At 44.0% G+C, this 13,880-nt stretch overlaps 1 protein-coding gene and 1 non-coding gene across 2 annotated transcripts in view; one reads left to right on the top strand and one right to left on the bottom strand.

Moving 5' to 3' along the window:
• PNKD (PNKD metallo-beta-lactamase domain containing) overlaps window positions 1-13,880 on the top strand; it is a 69,614-nt gene that overhangs the window by 21,255 nt on the left and 34,479 nt on the right. The window lies entirely within an intron of this gene.
• On the bottom strand, window positions 6,429-6,501 carry TRNAG-UCC. The gene has a single exon. It is a non-coding gene; the product is annotated as a tRNA-Gly (tRNA).

Genomic DNA, 13,880 nt, shown 5'->3' with positions numbered 1-13,880 from the left:
CATATTTTACTTGTTTTGTTGCGCGGTGTTTTGCATCAGTTTCCTACTTTAAAGGACATTTAAAAAATGCTGCTTCCCATTTTTCTCATTATTAGACAAAAACCAATGATGATCATCTTTGACAATTATGCTTTTAAGCCAGGTGCACTTTTCCAGTTTAAAACTTAAAATTTGCAAATGTAAAAAGAAAGTGAAAGTGTTAGTCGCTCAGTCGTGTCCGACTCTTTTCGACCCCATGGACTGTAACCCACCAGGCTTCTCTGTCCCTGGAGTTCTCCAGGCAAGAATACTGGAGTGGGTAGCCATTCCCTTCTCCAGGGGATCTTCCCGACCCAGGGATTGAACCCAGGTCTCCCTTATTGCAGGCAGATTCTTTACAAGGAATGTAGCGATAGATGGAACTTAGAATTCCCTGAGAATAAGACATTTCCTGCCTGAAGTTACTTCGACCAGCAAAGTAGGTGTTTTAGAGTCAGAGATCCTGTAGAGAACTAAGTGCAGAACATTGGGTTTGAGGCTTTCGACCAGTAGCCTGAACCCTCGAAGCCACTAATGGTAGAATGTGCTAGTCTTCCATTTTAGAGACAAGGAAATAGGTTCTGGGAAGTTTTGTAATATTAGCAGAGATTACATAGTTCCAAAGTCCATGTTTTTGCCTTTTTTTTTTTTTTTTCCATTAGGCCAAGACTGCTGGTAGAATGACTTTATTTAAGGTGCTTATCTCAAGCTAGTAGCTGTAGATTGACACTGCCACTGAATGTCATTCAGAGCATGTTGACACAGTTCCTTTCCGAATGGAGGTGGGATGACTTGACAGAACACAGAACACAGTTAGACAGTCAGGACAACCTGAGCACCTCCTGATTCCAAACCCAACAGGAAGCACTTTATGATCTCCAGGGCCTGTCCCCCTCTTTCACAGAGTGAGGCTTAAGAAACAAGAGCCCAAGGACTTATCTAGAAGCTCATCTGCATGCTAAGCATTAGTGAAAGCAATGTTTTTATTACTAGAAAGCATAATAAGGTTACCACTTGACTGTATTTTGGACCAATTAAAGATGGTTTTTGTTTTTGTTTTTAAAGATGTTTTTAAAATCACCCCCTCCTCACACACACTATGTGTGTTTATTTGTATATAACTTAAATAGAAGGTTATTTAGGATGGTAGACATTATGGAGGGCTAACTCCCCCAGCCACCTTCAGTGTAAGTTCCATGTGAGATCAAAGAACTCACTTGAGGAAAGTGAAAGTGTTAGTCGCTCAGTCTTGTCCAACTCTTTGCCACCCCATGGACTGTAACCTGCCAGGCTGCTCTGTTCATGGGATTCTCCAGGTAAGACTACTGGAGTGGGTAGCCATTCCCTTCTCCAAGGAATCTTCTTGACCCAGGGATCAAACCCAGGTCTGCCACATTATGGGCACATCCTTCACCATCTGAGCCACAGGGAAGCCCTAGACATAAGGATAGGGCTTCCCTGATGCCTCAGTGGTAAAGAATCCATCCACCTGCCAGTGCAGGAGACACTGGTTCAATCCCTGGTCCAGGAAGATTCCACATGCCTCAGAGCAACTAAGTCCATACATCGTAACCGCTGAGCCTGTGCTCTTGAGCCCGGGAGCTGCAACTACTGAAATCATGAGGAAGTCCTCTCCCAAAGCACGGGCACAGGAACAAGAACGCACTGGGGAAAGGACAATTTGGGGCAGTATCAATTTTCCCCTGGATCACAGAGTCCTTGTGAGCTACAAAACCCTGCAGCATGTGGCTGGGTCTCCTGACATTGTTTCATGCTCTCTGCACTTGGCCCCTTTTGCCAGAAAGTACCCTTCACTTTCTGAAACTGCCTGGATTATTTCAAGGGAGTTCATTTTCCATCTAGCAATCACATTTGCCCCCTGAAAAAGTGGACAGTAGGGATGCACACAGAAAAGCCCCACACAAGCCTTACTGAAGGTTCTTTCTCCTGTTGACTAAAAACGATGCACAAGGTGAGAGTGGCAAGTTAAGTTTTATTTGGTGCAAAATGAGGACTGCTGCCTGGAAGAGAGCACCTCAGATAGCTCAGATAGACTGCTCCAAAGAGGCAGCACGGAGCTTAGTTGCTCAGTCGTGTCCACCTCTTTGCAACTCCACGGACTGTGGCCCACCGGGCTCCTCTGTCCATGGGATTGTCCAGGCAAGAATACTGGAGTAGGTCGCTATGCCCTTCTCCAGGGGATCCTCCCAACCCAGGGATTGAACCTGTGTCTCCTGCTTGGCAGGCAGATCCTTTACCACTGAACCACCTGGGAAGCCCAGCAAATTCTCTTGGCAGGTGCCAATTTGTAGTTGACAATCCTAAGCCCATTTATGTATTGTTGGCTGTGCTGGGTCTCCGTTGCTACGAGGGCTTTCTCTATTGCAGCAGCTTCTCTTGTGAAGCACAGGCTCCAGGGCGTACAGCTCAATAGTTACTGCGCACAGGCTTAGTTGCCTCAAGGCATATGGGGGGATCTTTCTGTAACAGGAATGGGATCCATGCACCCCACATTGGCAGGTGGATTCCTAACCACTGGACCACCAGGCTTCCCAAGTGGTGCAATAGTAAAGAGTCTGCTTGCCAGTGCAGGAGACTCCAGAGACTCTGGTTTGATCCCTGGGTCAGGAAGATCCCCTGGAGTAGGAAATGGTAACCCACTCCAGTATTTTTTAAAATTTTTATTTATTTTATTATTATTTTTTTGGCTGCACTGGGTCTTTGTTGCAGTGCCTGGGCTTTCTCTACTTGCAGCAAGTGTGAGCGGGGGCCACTGTTTGTTGTGGTGTGTAGACATCTGACTGTGGTGGCTTCTCGTTGCAGAGCACAGGCTCTAGGCACGAGGGTTCAGTAGTCCTGGCGAAGGAACTTAGTTGCTCTGGGGCGTGTGGAATCTTCCCAGTCCAATGATCAAACCCATGTCCCCTACACTGGCAGGCAGATTCTTACCCACTCTGCCACCAGGGAAGTCCCACTCCAGCATTCTTGCCTGGAAAATCCCATGGACAAAAAAAAAAAAAAGAAAGAAAGAAAATCCCATGGACAGAGGAACTTGACAGGCCACAGTCTATGGGGTCACAAAGAGTCAAACACAACTGGGCGACTGAGCATGCACCCATGCACAGACCATCAGGGAAGACCCTCCTGAGCCTATTTTCTGATCCTGAAATCAAGATTATGTGAACTGAAAGAAAAAACACACAATGTTAAAGTTGTGAGTTAAGTTTTATTTAGGGTACCTTACTGAGGACCATAGCCTCTCAGATAGCTATGAGGAACTGCTTCCAAAGAGATAAGGGAGGAGTCAGAATATTCAGGATCTTTTTTTTTTTTTTTTGGCTGGGAAAAAAACCCGTGTTTAAACAGAAAAAGATAACTGTTAGTGACTTTAGTGCTTAATGGGATGATGCAAGAATCTGGGGTCATTAAAATTCTTCCTTAGATAGGTATCTTAACTATCTAGGGACTCTAGTATCCAAAGCAGAGAATGCAACATTGTGGTTGTTTTTTTTTCCCTTCATCCCCACTCAGGGTACACTGTTGGTGGGTGACTCCAGTGACCAGTGCCTTGATCCTGTAGAACCAGAATGGCAGGCATCATTTTTTTCTTTACAGTTGTAATTCTAAAAGAACATCTGCAGAACAAGGCCCCCGGTGACCATTCACAATAAGTACTCAATAAGTGACTTCTCCTCTGGACCCTATCTTATGCCTGGATAAAAGAGATAAAAGGCCTTTATCTGTAAGACCCTTAGCAGATTATTAATTAAGCCCCTACTCTCTGAGAGTAACCATCTTGTTGAAGTCTGGATGCCAGTTTCTTTTGTAGAATCAGAGAGAAAGAAGCAATGAGGAACTAAAATCCAAAGGCAGAAAAGAGAGGGAGAGGCAGTGGGGAAATAAAGTGAAAGGGTCTTCAGTTTGTGTCCATCCAACTCAGTCATGTCCAACTCTTTGCAACTCCACGGACTGCAGCATGCCAGGCTTCCCTATCCATCATCAACTGAGACACTAGTCTGGCGTCTTCTCTGTCAATGGGTTTTCCAAATAAAGTCGTATTCCTTGCCTCAACACTTCTCTCAGATTCATAGGCCTGTTTTATGGCGAGCAGAGGGAGCTTGTACTCTGTAACACTATCTCCCTTAGACTGTGAAAGGGTCTTAGTCTTGCAAAACATCTACAAGGGAATGGGCAGCCTTTGGAAGGGGGGTGTTAATCTCTTCTTTTTGTTGCAGCTATTCACAGGTGGGCAGGGTCAGATTATCTCTCTAGGAGTTGAACAAAGGCTCTTTAGTTTACAATCAGGCAAACTGGCAGGGTCTTCTGAGGCAGGCAATTATCTATGATTGTAATAACAAAAGCAACAAAAAAGCAAGTCAAAGAAATAGTTTCAACTTGGATTCAGAATTGGCTTCTTCTCTGCAACACTAGTAAAAGACCAAAGAATTGCAGTCTTGCCAATTTTACCAGTGCTGGGATAGAGGAGTGCTCACTTGCATCTGTGGAATCCCAGAGAAAGGAGCATGGGTGGGAGTGAGGGGATATTTCAGGAAAGACTCCTGAGGGGGAATTCCCCGGTGGCCCAGTGGTTAAGACTCTGCACTGCGGTGGGAGGATGGCCAGATTCCATATGTTTTTTGTTGTTCAGTCATTAAGTTGTGTCTGACAACATGTGACTATGCACCATTTCCATGGAGGTAAAATATGTTTCTCCCACACCACTGATTTTGGACTTAGTCTTGTGACTCACTTTTACCAGTGGAATGATACATGATACAAAAGAGGTCTTAAATATGCTATAATGGTTAACTTGGACTCTAGCCACAACTTTCACCATGCAAACATTCCGGGTAGTCAGTTGCTAGTCTAAGGAGTCAAAGACACATAGAGGGGACCTGGACCCACTCACAGCTTAGAAGTCAGCCCAACCCAGTAGTGTTGTTCAGTTGCTGTCCTGTCCAACTCTTGGCGACCCCATGAACTACAGCACTTCAGGCTTCCCTGTCCTTCAACATCATCCTGAGTTTGCTCAAACTCATGTCCATTGAGTTGGTGATGCCATCCAACCATCTCATCCTCTGTCACCCCCCTTCTCCACCTGCCCTCAATCTTTTCCCAGACTCAGAGTCTTTTCCAGTGAGTCACTCTTCACACCAGATGGTCAAAGTGTTGTAGCCTTGCATTCCGGGAAACAAACTCCCTCAGAAGGACAATACAGATAGTGGAGTGCAGTTTATTACACTGGAGGGAGCAAGGTAGAGTCTCCTCTTAGCCAAGGACCCCAACCAGTTTTTTGAAAACCTTATATACCCTAAGTATATAAGGTTTCCTGAAACTAGTCTGAACAAAGGAAAAAGAAAGATACAATCAAAGTTAACCGGTGATCACATGCCTTAAGCCTACGTAGTTAACAGTGGATAATCATCAATAGGCCTGTGGTCATACCCCAATAAGCATTCCCTTACACAGATAATTAGGGTATTCTTTTAGGCGATGGAGAACCCTAGGGCTCTTCCTTCCAGAGGCCTGCTTTTCCAGTTGGTATGTCGTTTCCATAGATACTGGGCATATAGCTCCACAGTCCGGTCCAAGATGGAGTCCTACTTTCACGATAGAGACTGTTCTGTTTCCTCCTTCAAAAGTATTGGCGCTTCAGCTTTAGCATCAGTCCTGCTGAAACTGTTTACCTCAGACTGGGACTTGAACCCACATGGCTGAGCTCGAACCCGGCCAAAACCCACAGTACCTGGTTTCAGAACCTAATGAAGGTCAGGTTCTTGATGTCTCATCACAGAAAGAATTCAGTGAGAGACAAAGTGATAGGTAAGAAGTGGATTTATTCAGACTCAGAGAGAAGCACACTGCACAGAGTGTGGGCCCTCGCAGAGGGCGAGTGTGGGGGCCCCGAAATGTGGCCTGGTTAGTTTTTATGGGCTGGGTAATTTCATAGGCCAATAAATGGGAGGATTGTTCCAGCTGTTTTTGGGAAGGTGTGGAGATTTCCAGGAATTGGGCCCCTACCCACTTTTTGGTGTTTTGATGGTGTCTTGGAGCTGTCATGGCGCCTCATTTAGCTTGCTGATTGAGGATCAAGGTCCACTTGAAGTTGACTTTTCTGCCATCTTGGACCCATTTTATTCTTTTTTTTTTTTTTTTTAATATTTATTTATTTATTTGACCGTGCTGAGTTTTAGTTGCAGCATGTGGGATTCTTCATCTTTACTGTGGCATGTGAACCCTCGGTTGTGGCATGTGGGATCTAGTTCCCAGACCAGGGATTGAACCCAGGCCCCCCTTCACTGGGAGCTGGGAGCACAGACTCTTAGCCACTGGAACACCAGAAAACTCCTGATTCTTTTTTTTTTTTTATTTGACTTCATGAGGTCTTAGTTACAGCACATGGGATCTTGTTCCCTGACCAGGGTTTGAACCCGGGCCCCCTGCATTGGAAGCACAGAGTCCTAGCCACTGAACCACCAGGGAAGTCCCCAGAAAACTCCTGATTCTAATCGGTTTATGTTGTATCCTTGGGCTATGTCATTCTTTTAAAAGTTGTGCCCTGCCGCCTTCCTTCCTGTTTCACTTCCAATGAATATTCAGGGTTGATTTCCTTTAGGATTCACTGATTTGATCTCCTTGCTATCCAAGGGACTCTCAATAGTCTTCTCCAAAACCACAGTTCAAAAGCATCCATTTCTTCAGTGCTCAATCTTCTTCATGGTTCAACTCTCACATTCGTACATGACTACCGGAAAAACCATAGCTTTGGCTATATGGACCTTTGTTGGCAAAGTGATGTCTCTGCTTTTTAATACATCTTGGTTTGTCATAGCTTTTCTTACAAGAAGCAAGCTTCTTTTATTTTATGTTTTTTCTATGTAAATTCATGGCTGATTCATGTCAAGCAAGCTCCTTTTATTTCATGACTGCAGTCATCATCTGCAGTGATTTTGGAGACTAAGAATATAAAGTCACTATTTCCACTTTTTGCTCATCTATTTGCCCTGAAGTGATGGGACTGGACGCCATGATCTTAGTTTTTTGAATGTTGAGTTTTAAGCCAATTTTTTCACTCTCCTCTTTCACCTTCACCAAGAGGTTCTTTAGTTCCTCTTCACTTTATGCCTTTAAAGTGGTATCATCTGCATATCTGAGGTTGATATTTCTCCCAGCAATCTTGATTCCAGCTTGTGAGTCATTCAGCCTAGTACTTCATATGATATACTCTGCATATAAGTTAAATAAGCAGGGTGATAATATACAGCCTTGACTACTCCTTCCCCAGTTTTGAACCAGTCTGTTGTTCCATGTCCAGTTCTAACTGTTGCTTCTTGACCTTCATACAGGTTTCCTAGCAGGCAGGTAATGTGGTCTGGTATTCCTATCTCTTTAAGAATATTCCACATTTGTTGTGATCCAAACAGTCAAAGGCTTTAGCGTAGTCAGTGAAGCAGAAGTAGATGTTTTTTTGGAATTCCCTTGCCTTTTCTATGATCCACCATGTGTTGGCAATTTGATCTCTGGTTCCTCTGCCTTTTCTAAATCCAACTTGTACATTTGGAAGTTCTCAGTTCACGTACTGCTGATGCCTAGCTCGATGGATTTTGAGCATAATCTTGCTAGCATGTGAAATGAGTGCAATTGTACAATAATTTGAACATTCTTTGGCATTGCCCTTCTTTGGGATTGGAATGAAAACAGACCTTTTTCATTCCTGTGGCCACTTCTGAGTTTTCCAAATTTGGTGGCACATTGAGTACGGCAATGTAACAGTCGTTAGCACTTTCATAAAGAAATAGGAACAGATGACTAGCTGGAAGCTGCCGTGTAGCACAAGGAGTTCATCTGGGTCCTCTGTGATGACCTGAAGGGGTTGAGGGAGGGAGGCTCTGGAGGGAGAGGATATACATAGACATGTATATGTACAGTTGATTCACTTTGTGGTACAGCAGAAACACAACACTGTAAAATGATTGTACTCCAATTAAAAAAGAAGAAGAAATAGGGAGTAGAAAGAATGGCAGATTCAACATCCCAGGAGCAAGGGTGTATCCCAGCTTTGCCACTGATGGGCCCGGGCCCATCTCTTTTCCTATAATGGGTTTAATGGGTCTAATCCTACTGCTCTTTCCTACCTCCTATGACTTACACATTGTGATGTTGTTAGTGACTCTACTAGATGAGTCTCCGAGAATCAGATATGACTGAGCCACTGAACAACAATTCTTGGATGAAAGAGTACTGGAATCAGGTGTGAGAAACATGCTCACCAGCCCAAACTCAAAGAATGGACTTGGAGATACAAGTTGCTGTGGGAAGCAAGGCTTTAATGACAGTCTTGCAGATGTCTGGTGGGCCGGCACCCCCAGAGTTGTTACACTTATCCTTAACACACAGGTCCATCCCCCAGTTTCTCACTGACTGAGTACTATGGGGTGAACAATCACCTAGGTTTGTTCCCTCCCTCTATTTTTGGTTTGGCCCTTCCCTGACATCTTCTTTCCTGCAGACCTATTCCTGTTCTGATATTTTGAATTTACCAATAGGATGAACCCGTGCGAAAATCCTAGGCATCCCACCCTTCATTTGTCTTTCTGGACTTTCCAGTTTTGTAACCCTTATGAAAGTGAAGGTATTACTCACTCAGCTGTGTCCCATTCTTTGTGACACCATGGACTGTAGCCCACCAGGCTCCCCTGTCCATGGAATTCTCCAGGCAAGAATACTGGAGTGGGTTGCCATGCCCTTCTCCAGGAGACCTTCCTGACCCAGAGACTGAACCTGAGTCTCCAGCATTGCAGGCAGATTCTTTACCAACTGAACCACCAAGGACGTATTTGTAATCCTTACAGCTATCAGCTATTACATCGTCAAAGCTGGCTGTTCTTGAAAATGGACCACTGTAACTTTTATTTCTTCCATCAGGTTAGGTTAGAGCTTCTCCTTCCCAAAAGGAAATGTTGCTATGTGAGGAAGAACTGCTATGTGACATCCACCTGGGGCCCCACAGTGGTTAGCCAGGGTGCAGGGCAAAATGTTTTTCAATCTCTCCTGACTATCAGAATCCCCTGAGGAGTTTATGAATATATATATATAGATTCCCTTGGGGATACCTCTTTCTAGACTTCTGAATCAGAATCTTTAGGGAATGTAGTAATGAATACCTGAAGGCAAATCCAATTATCAGCCAGCTTTGGTGCTAGATAGATCTGTTGCTGTTCTGTCACTAAGTTGTGTCTGACTTTTTATGACCCCATGGACTGGAGCATGCCAGGCTTCCCTGTCCTTTATTATTTCCTGGAGTTTGCTTGAACTCATGTCCATTGAGTCGGTGATGCCATCCAAACATCTCATCCTCTGTCTCATCCGCTTCTCTTGTCTCCAATCTTTCCCAGCATCAGAATCTTTTCAGCAAGTCAGCTCTTTGCATCAGGTGGCCAAAGTATTTGCATCAGGTGGCCAAAGTATCAGGTGGCTGATGCTTCAGCATCAGTCCTTCCAATGAAGGAATATTCAGAGTTGATTTCTAGGGGCTTATATAACATGAAGGCTCGCTGTCAGGAGTCCTTGATGAGGAACAAAGGAGTTAGGGCCTTAATTTCTTCCTCTTGCATTGTTTCACAGACCATAGCCTAGTAATTGAATCTGGCAGTGGCTCTTTGGCCTTCTTTCTGATATGTAACTACAAGGGGAAGGGTGTGTTGTAAGGGTAAACACCAGATACAGGATGTATTTAGCATAGAGTCAAAGGAAAATAGGTGTGAAATGTAGCTCCTGCAGAGTTAGGGGCAGAAAAGCAAAGATAGTTACAGACATGCAGAGTTAAGAGCAGTTAAAGTAAAAAAGACTAGGAAGGTTCAGGCCTGCTCACTGTTCTCTTTATCTTCTTTGTTATCAGGAAAAGGAAAAAAAAGAGCCTCACTCCTCTTCTTTTTTCCTTTTCATTGCAACACTTCCTTGGTCATTGAGCAAAAAAAAAAAGAGAGAGAGAACTGCCCCCTGTATCTCCACTTGGCTATCAAATAGGTGACTGCTTCTCAAATTTTTGTGTGCAAACAAAACATGTGTTGTGTGCATTCTAAATCGCTTCAGTTGTGTCTGATTCTTCACGACCCCATGGACTGAAGCCTGCAAGGCTCCTCTGTCCATGGGGATTCTCCAGGCAAGAACACTGGAGTGGTTTGCCATTCCCTTCACCAGGGGATCTTCCCGACCCAGGGATTGAACCCGTATCTCTTGTCTACTGCGTTGGTGGGGGGATTCTTTACCCCAAGCACCACCTGTTTTTGCTGTTGTCCAATCACTCAGTCATGTCTGACTCTGGGACTCCATGGACTGCAGCACACCAGTCTTCCCTGTCTTTCACTATCTCCAGGAGCTTGCTCAAGCTAATGTCCATTGAGTTGGTGATGCCATCCAACCATATCGTCCTCTGTCATCCCCTTTTCCTCCTGCCTTCAATCTTTCCCAGCATCAGGGTGTTTTTCAATGAGTTGGCTCTTTGCATCTGATGGCCAAAGTATTGGAGCTTCAGCATCAGTCCTTCCAATGAGGGTTAATTTCCTTTAGGGTTGACTGGTTGGATCTCCTTGCAGTCCAAGGGACTCTCAAGAGTCTTCTCCAACACCATAGTTCATCAATTCTTCGATGCTCAGCTTTCTTTATGGTTCAACTCTCACGTCCATACATGACTACTGGTAAAACCATAGCTTTGACCTCGGAAGCCCATAAATCATGTGGAAATCTTGTTAAAATGCAGACTCTGCTTCAGTAGGAGCTTGGGGCCTGAGAGTCCACATTTCTAATGTGTTCCATGTGTGCTGGGCTGTGGGTGGGAGGCCCACACTCTTAGTGTTGAGGTCATGGGCATCTCAACCTTAATAGGTCCACCATTTAATTCCTAATTCCTCCCCCCATCCAAAGCCCAGTCTGAATGAGGATTCTTGCAACTTCCTCCATCCTTTCTCCATCAGGGATGCAAAATGCACAGGAGGGGCTGGAGGAAGGGACATCAGAAGGCGCTCCAGCCTTGTTGTTGTAGCCACGCGTTCCCGGGGAACAAACTCACTCAGAAGGACAATGCAGATAGTGGAGTGCAGTTTATTACACCGGCGGGCCCAAGGCAAAGTCTCCTCTTAGCCAAGGGCCCCGATCAGCACTTGTGAAAATCTTTTATACCCCATGTGTACGTGTCCAAACCCACCACCTCAAATTCCTTGAGAGTTACATAAACTAAGGAAGGGAAAATAGAATCCCAATAACCACATCACTCATGTGCCATGTACTCAGACAGTTAAACAATTAGCCAATAATCAATAAGCACGAGGTTACACTCCGACAGGTACAGAAAAGTTTATGGCCTGTCTGGAGGAAGGAGTGATTAGTGTATGTGTTCTCTTAGGCGATGAGTAACCTGGATACGATCTTCACGATTCCCTTGTCTGGAGGGGGTCTTATCCTTCTGTTGTCGTTTCCATAGACACTAAACACAGAGTGCAGAGTCCATTGGAGAGGTGGCCGAGCATGGTCAGCATGGACAGGCCTGAGGTGGAGTATAGGCCCTATGAATTCCTTCTTCATTGTGAGTGCTGTCCAACAGAAATACCGTGAGCTACATGAGTAATTCAAAATTTTTCATTAAGTACATTTAAAAAGTGAAAGGAGGAAAAAAAAAAAAAAGTGAAAGGAGGGATTTCCCAGGCGGTCCAGTAGTCCAAGCTTCCAGTGCAGAGATAAATATGGGGCGCAAATAGAACTGCCATATGACCCAGCAATACCACTTCTGGGCATACACACTGAGGAAACCAGATCTGAAAGAGACACATGCACCCCAATGTTCATCGCAGCACTGTTTATAATAGCCAGGACATGGAAGCAACCTAGATACCCATCAGCAGACAAATGGAAAGGAAGCAGTGGTACATATACACCATGGAATATTACTCAGCCGTTAAAAAGAATTCATTTGACTCAGTTCTAATGAGATGGATGAAACTGGAGCCCATTATACAGAGTGAAGTAAGCCAGAAAGATAAAGAACATTACAGCATACTAACACATATATATGGAATTTAGAAAGATGGTAATGATAACCCTATATACAAAACAGAAAAAGAGACACAGATATACAGAACAGACTTTCGGACTCTGTGGGAGAAGGTGAGGGTGGAATGTTTCGAGAGAACAGCATGTATATTATCTATAGTGAAACAGATCACAAGCCCAGGTGGGATGCATGAGACAAGTGCTCGAGCCTGGTGCACTGGGAAGACCCAGAGGGATCAGGTGGAGAGGGAGGTGGGAGTGGGGATCGGGATGGGGAATACATGTGACTCCATGGCTGATTCATGTCAATGTATGACAAAACCCACTGCAATGTTGTGAAGTGATTAGCCTCCAACTAATAAAAATAAAGGAAAAAAAATTAAAAAAAAAAAAATATGGGGCACAGGTTCGATCCCTGGCTGGGGAACTAAGATCCCATATACTGTGCAGTGTGGCCAAAAAATAAATAAAATAAAAAGTAAAAAGAAACAGATGCATTTAATTTTAGTAATATATTTGTTTAACCCAACATATCTAAAAATATTATTTCAACATTTAATCAGTATAAAAATTATTAATGGGAATTTTTTCCATGCTAAGTCTTTGATTTTTTTTTTTTCTTTTTTGGTCTGTGCAAAGCACGCAGGATCTCACTTCCCATGTCACTTCCCCTGTAGTGGAAACACAGGGCCCCAGCCACTGGATCACCAAGGAATTCCCTCATGCTAAGTCTCTGACATCCAGTATGCAGTGTACACTTACAGCACATCTGGATTTGGATGTTAAATTTTCATAAAAAATATGGAAGCTTTAGTTTTTATAAAATGTACAGTTGAAAAAGTGAATTCACACATCAAGTTTGTTCCAAACATATTTGAGTGTTTTCCAATAACTGAAAACATTTAAAATACAATTCACTTAAATTAATAGTAAATTTGTTAGTTGCATTAGCTGTATTGAAATATTTAGTAGCCAAATGTGGCTGGTGGCCACATTGGACAGCACAGACCTAGCGCAATTACACTGTGGTCATCAGTCGGGAGAATATTCTTTGGGTCGAGGTCTATGCTATAATTCTTCTCAAACCCCAAGGCTTCAGATGCGTGGCCTGTACTCAGTACTTATTACTGAAAAATAAAGTATTCCCCCACCTTGTATTCCTCCAAGACACGACCAGTTTCCAAACATGACCACTAGGGGGCAGGATCTGGCTATCATCCCTTGGCAAGGAAAGGGAACCAACATTTTTCTAGGTGGAAGATGGTTAAAATGCAGCGTTTTTCACACTACTGGTCGTGACCCATTAGTAACATCAATTAAATGGATAATGCCAACATTTTTTTAAAAGGACTAGAAAAAAATGAGAATATAGGCATTGTTATTGTTTTGTGGAACTTCGTTTCAGTCTTACTTATGTACGTATTGTATAAGGGTCTTCATAAAAAATGTCTTTCTTACCATGAGTCAAGGTCAAACAAGCCTTAAAATCACTCTAATTTCCCTTGTCTACAGATAACACCCATATAGATATGGGTGTGTGGGTGTGTGTCTGTGTGTGCAGTGGCAGGCATGCTGGTATTATTCTCTAAGTGACAAGCTATGAAGGTGAAGGTGGTGGAGGCTACTCAGAACTGAAAGAACTTGGGCTTTCCAGAAGCTTCCAGGAGAGCTGTGTGCCTGAAGGGCGCTGAGCCCTGGGCATGGCCTCAGAGGAGACTGACTGAGGACATGAGCAGGGCCTGGTCTGCAGAACCTCCGGGGCCTTGTTAAGGATCTGGAGTTTTACTGTACAGGGAAGCCACTGAACGGTTTTGAGT

This window comes from Cervus elaphus, chromosome 8 (genome assembly GCF_910594005.1).
Source record: "Cervus elaphus chromosome 8, mCerEla1.1, whole genome shotgun sequence".
Classification (NCBI taxonomy): domain Eukaryota; kingdom Metazoa; phylum Chordata; class Mammalia; order Artiodactyla; family Cervidae; genus Cervus; species Cervus elaphus.
Note: the sequence above shows the minus strand (reverse complement) of the source record. Positions and strands in the feature narration are given on the sequence as shown.